This window comes from Ochlerotatus camptorhynchus, unplaced genomic scaffold, assembly GCF_037179485.1.
Source record: "Ochlerotatus camptorhynchus isolate MF236.1 unplaced genomic scaffold, CSIRO-AGI_Acam_v1.1 ptg000062l, whole genome shotgun sequence".
Taxonomy (NCBI): domain Eukaryota; kingdom Metazoa; phylum Arthropoda; class Insecta; order Diptera; family Culicidae; genus Ochlerotatus; species Ochlerotatus camptorhynchus.
In genome coordinates, this window is record NW_027040552.1 from 6796876 (window position 1) to 6808541 (window position 11666).

Sequence of the window (11666 nt, forward strand, 5' to 3'; positions counted from 1 at the left end):
ACAAGCAAACTACATACATTTATTGGGGGAAATGGTTCTAATGTTGGCCTATGGATGAAAAGATTGGGCCCATCGCTAAACATATGCTATTTATCAATTTTATCTAGATGAACACATCATTGGGACGGTACAAATGGATATTTTTGGTGGCTATTGAAAATTTAGTCGATTGCTGAATTTGTGTTAGCATTCCGCACTGACGAATCTATTTTATTTTCTCTCACCTAACTCCGTGCAACATCGCATAATTGTTTATAAGTGGAATTCGGCTATCTTGACTCTAGCCTAATTTAAAAAAAAAAATCTCAATAAATCATAGCACGAAAACGGCTCTTCTAATCGAAATGCTATCTGGTACAAAGTTGTAAAAAACAGCATTATCTTTACAGAAAAAAATATTAACTTATAAAAATATCGTCAAAAATGACACAAAAAAGGTCATAAAACTTCAATAACAATAGAACAACATTTTAAAGATTTTTAAACGTATGTTTAATCAAAATCTTATAAAAAGTGCTTACTTTTGTGTTCGGTTGATCACACTTTAAAATTGACCAACATCGTAGAACATTATTTTCAGCATGTATTTTTTTTTTGATTATTTTCAGCATGTATTTTTTTTAAAATTGGAATAGACAATTCAGCTTCTCTCATATATGTTTACTTTAAGGATATTAACCTAAGATTGTAAGTTTGATTAACCTTGTGTTTAGTTTGTATTTTGTACGTGTGGGGTTTTTTTCAATGTTTGTTTTCAAGATGAATAGAAATAATTTCATGCTTTAGTATTAATTAAATAGTTGTATGGTAAACCACATGTCAAACCTCCTTCTTCCCTTTTCCCACCCAAAAAATTGTAAATCTCCACTTACCTCGAGACAGCCGCGAGTACTCGGTCCAGTTCCCTTAACTTTAATTATAAGACAGTAATAATGTATAACGCAAAAAATAACTCGGCTCTGTAAAGTTTATTCGATTGAGCCTGTACAAATAAAGTAATTACAAAAAAAAATCAGCTTCCTACAACTGTGTCTAAGGCGTCATTTCGACAAAATGAACCGTTTATGTGCTATGATTTATTAAAAAATATTGAATACGCCATTTTGAAAAATTAGATGAGAATCAAAATGGGTGTCTCTAGCGAACAATTATGCAAAGCTTCATGGAATTTTGAGAGGTATAATCTGAAATTCATTTATTTTTTCGCTATTTGGCGTGGATTTGCTTAAAATTGGCCATTTGAATCGTTCACCTACATATGTAAATTTTAATATCCCTTTTTCCATCTAACCAATCAAGCAATAATCGAGGCATTTAAAAGATCAAAGCAATTCTTTGAAGCAAAATCCCTTATCAACTTTTCGTATATGGAAAGGACATGAAACCTCTTGAACTACAACAATAACAACCATTGATTGTTCAAACGTTATGGCATCCAAACTCCAAACAAACCACAAAAGTGATCAATATAACCTCAGTCTTCGATGTTCACAAAATGCAGATAGGGGGAAACCCGCCTCGGGAGGGAAAAGGTACATCAATCTTTTTGTTTAGCTAAGCTAATTTCCTCTCCAGATTAGATATCCCTCCGTCGAGAGAAAAGAGTACGCAAAGTGGAGACTTTCACTTATCCGTCCCTGTGTAATCTAATATAGAATCGGTTCCATTCCATTTCAACAATGCGTCACCAGAATCGAAGTCGAAATTGATGCGATTTCTCCACATCCTGCGCGTCGCAAAAAAGGGCAACCAAACCGAAAACGTAGGCAAAGAGTTTTCCACTTAATTACAAACGAATGAATATAAACGATGAGAACAATTGCACCCCGTCTGGGCAGTTGTCAATCGATTTTACCCGAGACGGGAAAAGTGAAATGAGTCAGATCCTTTTTTCCCGTCTCCTAGCAATATGCGGTATAGCTCGGCTGGAATTATTCATCAATTTCACTTTTCTCTCTCAGCGTTGGACAGTGCTGTTGGTTGGCTCGGATGGTGACCATGATTAATGACCGCACACAGGCGGCCACGATGGGACTTGCATCGGTTCAAAGTGCAGCCAGCCATGAAAATACAAATTAATCCTCATTTCATCCTCCCAGGCTACGGGACTGAGATTCAAGTGCCACAGGTTGCTTTGATTTCCACGTTTCTACAGGGAGGGAAAATCTAATAAAATCCTAATCTAGTGTCCTTTCAACCATTTCGGAGGAGTGTCCTTAAGCACCTTTTTGAAATTTTTATTGTAATTGTAATTTTTTAATTCAAACTGCTCGACCATTTCGGATGGAAGCAAGTGCTCGTAAAAATCCACTTAAAGTGAGTTTTTTTTTTGTTTCACTCAGTAATGACGAGCAGAATGCTGTTCCTGTAGAAAGGAAAAGGAAAAATAATTATCAACAATGATACTGTCATTTTTTATTTACACTTCTGGAGCACACAATGCTGCCCTTCAGATGAAACGCGATGGTGGCACAAAGGAAGGATTACTGTGAATGAAATTAAAATAAGGGAAAAAAGAACTTAAAACAGCACAGCATGACAGGGTTGGAGAGGAAAAAGAAATTAACTCTTTTTTGATTGCGCTTTCCTAAAATTAATCTGATCTTGGTGGAGAAAAAAAAAATCTCGGCGAGGTGGAAAATCTGCATTTGATGACTGTGCATTACGGGCACGGTTTCATCCGATGAAAGTTTGGGATTTCACGGAAAATGAAAATTACTTTTTATTGGTGAACATCAAATGCAGGTGGCAGCAGAGAAAATAAACGAAGATTTAGAGGAAATTCAATGTAGGGTATATGTCCCTAACCTCGGTCGAATATGATGGCTTCTATTACACTTTATGCCATATCTTATGTAATAATTGAGCTGCAGTCGATATTTCACTGTGAACAACCTGCGAGACACCGGTATGCTATGATGGTTCTGAAGAGTCTCCAACAGACGGGTTCCAAGCACGGCGGTGTTTAGTTAAAGTCGAGGAATGGATAGGGTTTTGAGTGGAGCGACCTTTGTTTTGGATCCGATGAACGCCACTTGTATTTCTCCATCAATTTCTGCGCGAAAGTAAGCGGCACATGAGAACGCTGCTTCGCTGGCATCGTAGAACATATGAATCTCCAGGCCATCAACATTTTCCGGAAATAACATCTCGGAATACGAAGCAGATTCAGCGTCGGAAAAAGGGTCGTCCAGGTTCGCCAGCGTTCGTACAGGTCGTTGGAAATAGTAACGTCCCAATATGTACCTCTGGCCCAAATATCCTGAATCAGGGTCATCACCACTTTAACTACTTCGCGCTTCGTAGGGATATGTCTGTCTTCCAAGATTGGCTGAAGATCATCTCTAATGACGAAGGAATAGGGAAAACATCGTCTTCTGGCAACCATTGCATCCCAAGCACTGATTCGACATATCCTCTTCTCTCCAGTAGCAAATTCTTGCTTTCGTCTGCTGCAACCTCGCCGATCCCACGCAGAACATCCACTTTATTGGATAGGAAGTGTCGTAGCGTGAATCCTCGCATCGAATGCACCATCTTCACCTAATTCACCACATCTATCGCTTCTTGGACTGTTCGAAAGCTATCTACATAGATAATCGTCGACGTACTTCTTCTTTCCTTTATTTAACGTCGGTCTCTGTTCCGCAATCTAGTGCCAATCACCGACGGACATCGATTGCCATCCATTGACGGCAATCGAATGTGCAGGAAGGCAGCTTCCACACCTGCGCAGGATATCGCACCCATTCAACACGCATGGGCCAGGACCAACGGCTTTACTTCCCTTCCGAAGGAAGACGTGAGCAGAGATTTTTATGCCTCAGAAAAATCCCACCGACCTCGACTGGGATTGAACCCAGACCCATTGGGGTGTTAGAAAGCAGTCACGCTTACCACTACACCACCGGCGCCGGCTAATCGTCGACGTAGTGCTTATTGATTATGGCTTCAGCAGCACGGGGAAATTTGTTGGAGAATTCTTGGGCATTCAGATTCTTCACATATTGGGCCTGTAGTATATAGCTAAATAGTATTGAGTATTCTACATTTGCAGTGTGCTTTTTAGTAACTATCATAACATATTGTACACTCCTGGTGAGAACCGATCGAAAACATAAATACGAAATTCTGAGAGGCTATTCGCATTCAAAAGCTGGTACCGACATGTAGGCGGCGCTTTCGTCCTTGTGATGATACTTCTGCTTTCATCTGTCAAATTCTTTGATTAAATGTATATATTAAAATTTAATTTAAAAAATTCCAGTAAAATACTCTAAATCCGTCAATTTTATCACTTTAAGAAGGGAAAAAACGAAGAACTGGGCTTAGTTCCGATGCTTGAACAGTCAACGTTAAAATGAATCCAGTGCAAAATCCAGGGCAAAAGTGCATCGTTCCAACCTGTGAAAATCGACAGCGAGCTTCAGGTTGTTGTGTTGATTTTTTTGCTGTCCCATCGACCGGGAATAAAATTTTCAAACGATGGACAAAATTTGTCAAATTATCCGGAAAGCGAATAGAAAAAATTTGTGCTCAGCATTTCTCCGAAAGTGATTTTGTTGAAAGTAAGTTTTAACCTTCTTTATTGTCATAGTGCACAGTAATAATTCAATTCTGTGATTAGATACCCGTATAAAATTAAAAAAGGATGCAATCCCCACATTAAAGATCCCAAAGAAGAGCCCCAAGTTGCATACTGGACAAGTATGTAGTGTCGTCGGATGCAAGACAAAAAAACGGAAAGGTTATCGGCATAACTTCCCGTCCGAAAAGAAATTGCTGCGGAAGTGGAAAATAGCCTTTGAAGCTGAAGAAAAGCCAGTACAGGTGAATTTTTGGTGTGTAAGAAACATTTCCGTAAGACGGATTTTGTCAAAAGTAAGTTAATATTGTTTTCTTTAATCTTTTTTGCATTGTCCTGTCATACTTCTTTTAGTCACTTCCAGATACCTCAAGGCCAGCGCTGTTCCGTCTAAAAAATTCAACGGTTAATTCGTGTACCACGACGAGTTCTGCTGAAGATTAAAATTCCGGATCATCTTGCGGATCACAACTATAGTTTCTATGCTGATAAACCAAGGAGTAACCGGATATGCTTTGTTAATGGATGCCGTTCTCGTACTGAAGGAAACATAAAGTTACACAGCTTTACAGCACATAGTGACACCAGATTTAAAGAATGGATCCGTATTTTGAAGAGCTCTAAACTACTTACGGCTAATTCAAAAGTGTGTAGCCGCCATTTCAAGAAAACTGATTATATTCCAGGTATGTTTTTTGGTCTTCTAGGTTTTTAACTTCCAACTAAAGGAATTCCTCAGGTGGGTGGGGCTGTCCACCCACTGCAATTTCTTGGCTTTTTTTTGTTCAATTGAGCTGATTTTTGGTATGTTGTTGTGGTAAACCATAAACATGTCACCTACACAAAATCAGCTCAATTGCTATGAGGATAGCCAAAAAATGGTGGTGGGTGGATGGCACAACTCACCGCGCTATTCGGAGGATTCTTGTTTCACTATTAATTTATTCAACATTGTCTTTGAAATATACTGCTTGATACTGTAGTTTTGTGGTAGGGATAATACATCAACTATGTCCCACTCTAAAGGAAGAGGAGAGAGTTGTAATATTATTTGTCGAGCAATGCATTGAGGAAAAGTTTGATACCTTTTGGTACTTTTTTTTACCACTGCCACTAAATTGTTCACCTTTATAATAGTGGAACTGTAGACAATCATTTTATTTGAATTCTTTGTTGTTTGGTCAATAGTGCTAACTGTTGTTATATTGTTTTAGGAGGATCACGTTTGAAACGGAACGCAAATCCTTCGCTCAAAATTCTCGATGCTCAGATAAATCCTACTGAAGAAATCAACGGAGACTCATCGGGTTCTGATGAAAATTGCTTCAAACATACTGGCATGCCAACCATTGACAATCCTGAACAAAATGTGTCTGAAGAACTTCACCATACCACGAACCAGCCATTTGTCCAAGCAAAGGACGTCGAACGTTCAATTCCCGATAAAGGAACTTCACCGGATGATCATACCGTGTACCAACGATCCGTTCAGCATAGGAAAAATGACGTCGAACGTGCAGTGCCTAATCATAAAATGTCACCAGATGTCGAGCGTAATCATTCATCGATCGTACCGGCCACAAGTAATACCATGGACACCTTGTATCATCATAATTCTACGATAATTTCAAACATCAGTGAAACAAGTAGCAGAGTTAAGTCTGGAAGCTTCATATTATCAGATTTGTTAGTATCAGACAAAGAGGTTAACATTTGGACTGGGATTCCAACTTTAATCGTATTAGAGGAAATTTGCCTGGCATGCAAAAATTTGGAGTTGGTGTTGTATGCAAAGAACTTCAAAATGCACACAACCGATCGTGTGATCCTGACGCTTACTAAACTGAAGCAGAATCTCAATTTCGAAACACTAGGTACGTTGTTTGGAATATCTGGAGTGACAGTTTCCAGTTACTTTGGTTATACCATTCAAATACTGCGTCGAGTCTTATCGCCGTTCCTGTATTGGCCAACCAAAGAGGAGATTTCCAAAAATATCCCTTTATGCTTCCGTGAGCAGTTTCCAAATGTAACGATTGTACTCGACTGTACCGAAATTCCAGTAGCCACACCAAAATGCCTCAACTGCCGAATTTCATGTTACTCAAACTACAAAGGGCGACGTACAGTCAAATTTTTAATCGGAGTTACTCCCGCAGATTTGATATCATTCATAAGTAATGGATACACTGGAAAATCTTCGGATAAGTTTATATTTAACCGAGAAGAACTCATCAATCGTTTAGAGGCACACCGGGACGAAATTATGGTAGATAAAGGAGTCTCAATTCAAAATGAGTGTCTCTCCCACCATATTAAACTTCATATTCCTCCTTTTATGAGAAATGAACGATTGACAGCTTCCGAAGCTAGCAGGAATGAAGCCATAGCCAGAGCCAGGATACACGTCGAGAGAGTCATACAAAGGGTGAAAATCTTTAAAATTTTATGCGATTGCATCAGTCCGTCTACTCTTGGTCATATTGATGACATTACAACTATGAATTGCGCAATTGTTAACCTTACTCCACCCATTCTAGCTTATGATAAGTTTTAATTTGTTGTTTTTTTTTCTGATTGATTCATTGTAGTTTTTGCTTTTGTCTACATTCCTGAAAAAAATGAATAAAATTAGCAAATAAAGAAAATGCAACTAATATTTTTGTTTTAATTTAATTGCTTCCTCCATTACTAAAAAAAACTCTTCAAACGATTATCCAATTCAACAAAGAAAAACAGCACATACAATATTTTATCCCTCTGATTGTATTTCTCTCTAGTACTTTAATCTACATAACAAACAGTTCTGAGTATTATGTGATTAGTTTTGGTAACATTTTATCAAAATACAATGGTTTCAATCTACTGACGATTTCTTCAACGAAATCTGCATTGTAAGACACTTCAATTGTGGCAAAATCATTATCTTTTGAAGAATAAATAATAAAATCGTAAACCATGCAGTTCAATATCCACATGTTTATCTGGACCTGGCAATAGTATGAATGATTATGATTCAGTTCTAATTTGTTGGTAGTGTAATTGAATTTCGTAAATCTCTTTACATTCTGAGATTCAAGAACTTCTGCAAGACTTGGTTCACTGCCAACAGGACATTTTATCTCCAAGAGTATTCCTGCAAGTGGTTCAATCCCATCTGGTGACCCAGCAATCCAACTTTCAGCTGGATGGATGATTAGCCCACATTTTTTAATTAATGGATTCCGTTTTTCTCTGTAGCATTCAAAAGCTAGCCGTTCAGCATTTTTTCCATACTTAACCGCTCGAACTTGCAGTGGTTTTGAATGCCAGTAGCCGTGAATTTTCTTATCCCAATCTGGCTTCTTGTTGTTCAGATATGTGAACAGTTTGTAGCAGGAGCTAGCAGTTATCCTCGTAGATCTATGCATAATCCAATCATTTGTTTCTTGTTCTTTAGTTGAAAGAGCTATGTCTACAGACTGATGTTTATCCACTGATATGTGGTTTTTGTAGTACTGTTGGTGCTGCTCGTGCTTGAAATGGCATGGTGTCGTATCAGAAGACAAACAGTATAAAATGTCTTCCTTCGAGCAAAACACATCTGAAATGTCTGCGGTAATTGCTGATTGCAATGCTCTGTTAGGGTATGACTTCGGTTCATTCAGGTGCCGTCCGTGGATGTGCTTGTATGCAGCTGAATTTTTGGAAACTATAAGATATTAATTATGTTAAATGCAATTCTATAAAATGAACTTAAAATAGCAACTCACTCAACTGCAAGGTGACGATCACGATCGAATGATTGTGCGATTATTCTGTCTTCCTCGGCTTTGTTTTCATTCAGAAACTGTTTAGGAGTTGGAACACAGTGCAAGATAAATACTCAAGCCGCTTGTATCTAAATAAGACGTTAAATTAATGTACGGATTTTATTTAGGGCATATCATAATCTCATACTTACTTTTCAATATATAGAAGGCAAGCTATAATGTGCTTGCATTTGGCCGTACCAGCTTTACATGAACATCGTAGCACCCATTCCGATATCGAGGCACACAAGATCAGTTCAAGTTTGTGTGGAACCAGGCCCGGATGGGAGCTTTGGGTTACGTATCCGGTGATATGAACACTACTCGCATCATATTTCCGGTACCCCAGGCAAATTACGTGGTTGGCGTTAAAAACGGCGAAGCCTTCTCTGATTGGCCGCACCGATTCTCCCACGTAGTCCAAGATATCAACTATGGTAATATCCACATCATGATCTTCAGCAACTGGAACACATAACACATTCACGTTAAAGATGTTTTGCAATCGTTTTAGATTTTATAAGCTTGCGTATTGCTACGTTCAGTACGCATAGGTTTGAGGTTAAAATGAAATGCAAATTTGAAAACTGGATCTCAATTTTTGATCAGATCTTTCTCTAAAATGAATATAAAATGCGTTTGATAGAGCAATTGATATGTTTTTTACCATTTCCGCCTAGTTCCATTTTAGAAAACCGCGACATTCAAAATGAATAACTAGCACTTTAAAATAGTTCCGTATCACCTGCATTCAATAAAAACAAAACATCATCACGTTTTTAGTTACTGAACCGGAACGTAGGTGTCACCACAATACATTTTGTTTTGCTTTTGATCTCCTTTTGCTTCAGTTTCAGTTCAGACTTCACAAGTGGTGTTTTTCGTTCGCTCCCTTACATCGATCACTTCAGTTTGGCGACGAACAAAACTAAAAATTGGTTGAAATAGTTTTCGTGCGTGGAAAGTTTTTTTTTCACAAGTCCCGTACACGCAGTAAACGGTCCGTGTCACTGCAGGAGGCATCATACCAGCAAGTAGTGAGGAGAAAGAAACGGGTATTCCACGCCACGAAGCAGAAACCATTTTCCGGCTGGAAGTGGAAGCCATCGTTCCGGCTGCTGGTCTTTTGTCGGAGATTTGCTGGTGGTTTGGTGTTACATTCCTGGTGGCAGTAGGCCTTTAGCCCAACGCACTAGTGACGGTTTTTCTAGTGGCGATTTTGGTGTATTTGCGTTGCAGTTCAGCAGTTAGATGAGATTCAGTTCGGTGCCGTGAGGTGAGGGGTTCACTGATCTCGCAGGTGACACACACACACATTCCAGGTGACGATTGTCGGGTTGACAAAGGTCAAATCCCGCGACGATAAGTTGGCTTTTAATATACCTTGAGCATAAAACATGAGCTCTTCCAGCATGGCTTGTGCTATGGACCCATACCGTAGGGGTACCAGTTTTAATGACTGGTACACGCGGTTGAAGTACTTCTTCAAGGTAAATAAGATAAAAGATGAGGACAAAATGGCATACTTCGTCACAATCAGCGGTCCAGTAATGTTTGAGGAGATCAAACTGCTGTACCCGGTGAAGGTTGTCCAGCCGGATCAGCAGCTTTGGTTGAGAAAGTTCGTATTCTTCTACAGAAAGGCCACGCAGATGGGGAAATCGTTGAGCCAATTCGTGGTACCTCAGCGTTTGAGACGGCAGGAGTAAACTGCTCACGGTTCTGGCATGACCTAGCTTGTATTTGGTTGAACTGTCTTTCCCGGAAATATTGACTTGCACCACCTTTGATTTTGGTTCGATCCTCTTGACGTTGCCAGTCCACTGAAGAGTAAGTGCTTCCGTAGGTCTAGAGATACCTAACTCGTTGGAAACAGAGTCTTCCAACAGTGTAAATGAAGAACCTTCGTCGATAAAGGCCAGCACCATCCGTGGACCATGCTTTACAAAGAGAACTACTGGCACCATACGGAAAAGAGGCCAGACAAATTCACCGAGCGACATGTGACTTGCAGAAACGATCACATTTCCAGGAGGAGAAGATGAGTGGAGGAGTGTGGGATGTTTTTTGTGACATCCTTCGATTTCGCAGCCTCGCCACGATCTACATGGCCACTTACCATGGCTGTTGAGACACGTGCTGCAGAGTCCCATTTGGTCGACTAATTTCCACCGCTCGTCAGAGTTAGCAGTCTTGAACTGTGGACAACCCGCCACTCGATGACCCTCATGGCCACATGACACACAAGGTTTGGTCGGTTGTTTTGAAATTGTAGTGGAATTACTTACCGGTAGTGGAAATGTTTCGCTTGTGGACAGGAGGGGCACCAAAAAAATGCATGAGGAAAGAGGAAGAACAAATCGACACGAGAAACAGAAGAAGGTGCTGGGCAAAAAAACAACACATTTGCTGCCGTTCTCGCAGGAACGAGTACAACGAGGCAAGCAGACAATAGAACTCGAAATAGAGATGCTAGAATAAGAAGAAAAAGAAGCAGAAGAAGACAAGGATGCAGTTGTAGCTCCAACTACGACCCTGGACTTACAAGTGGATAACATAGGGCAGCAGAATAATCAGCAGAAACAGACGGTCCTACACTACCAGCAACGACACAAACAAACAGTTGGAAATTGGACAGAGCACGTGAAAATACACACCAAACTGATCAAAGAACAACAAAAACTACAGAAGCACGCCAGTGGAAATTCACCACCGAGAAAAACTTTACGCCCCAACTCTCCACGCTCTTGAGTCACCTCACACCGAAGGTGGGTATCCCGCTTGAAGTTTCTCGATTTAACTCATGGACAAAGCTTCAGCGAACCGTGGCCTTTGTTTTGCGCTACGTGGACAACTGTTGCCGTAAGAAACACCAAGAATGTTTGCGGCTAGATGTCCTCACCGAAGAGGAGCTAAAACGGGCCGAAGAACTTCTGTGGAAGATCGCTCAGAAGGAAACATTTGCGGAAGAATTATCCATCCTCGCCGAGTCACAGGGTCCACCCGAGAAACGACATCGTATTGTGCACAAATCCAGCCCAACTTACAAGACATGGCCGTTTATGGATGATCATGGGATCCTGAGGATGTGTGGCAGAATCGGTGCCGCTCCTTATGTCCCAACCGAGGCTAAGTTTTCAACGATTTTGCCAAGAAACCACCCAATAACATTGCTAATCGTAGATTGGTTCCATCTCCGCTTCAACTATGCCAATCGAGAGACCATCGTCAACGAGATCCGCCAACGATTCGAGATTTCTAAGCTTAGATCGCTGGTGGTTTCAAAAAAT

The 11666-nt window shown here is 40.0% G+C and overlaps 1 pseudogene; it reads left to right on the plus strand.

The window, feature by feature from the left end:
• Nucleotides 1–10085, plus strand: part of LOC135717584 (uncharacterized) — a 35034-nt pseudogene extending 24949 nt beyond the window's left edge.
• The last annotated feature ends 1581 nt before the right edge of the window (nt 10086–11666 follow it).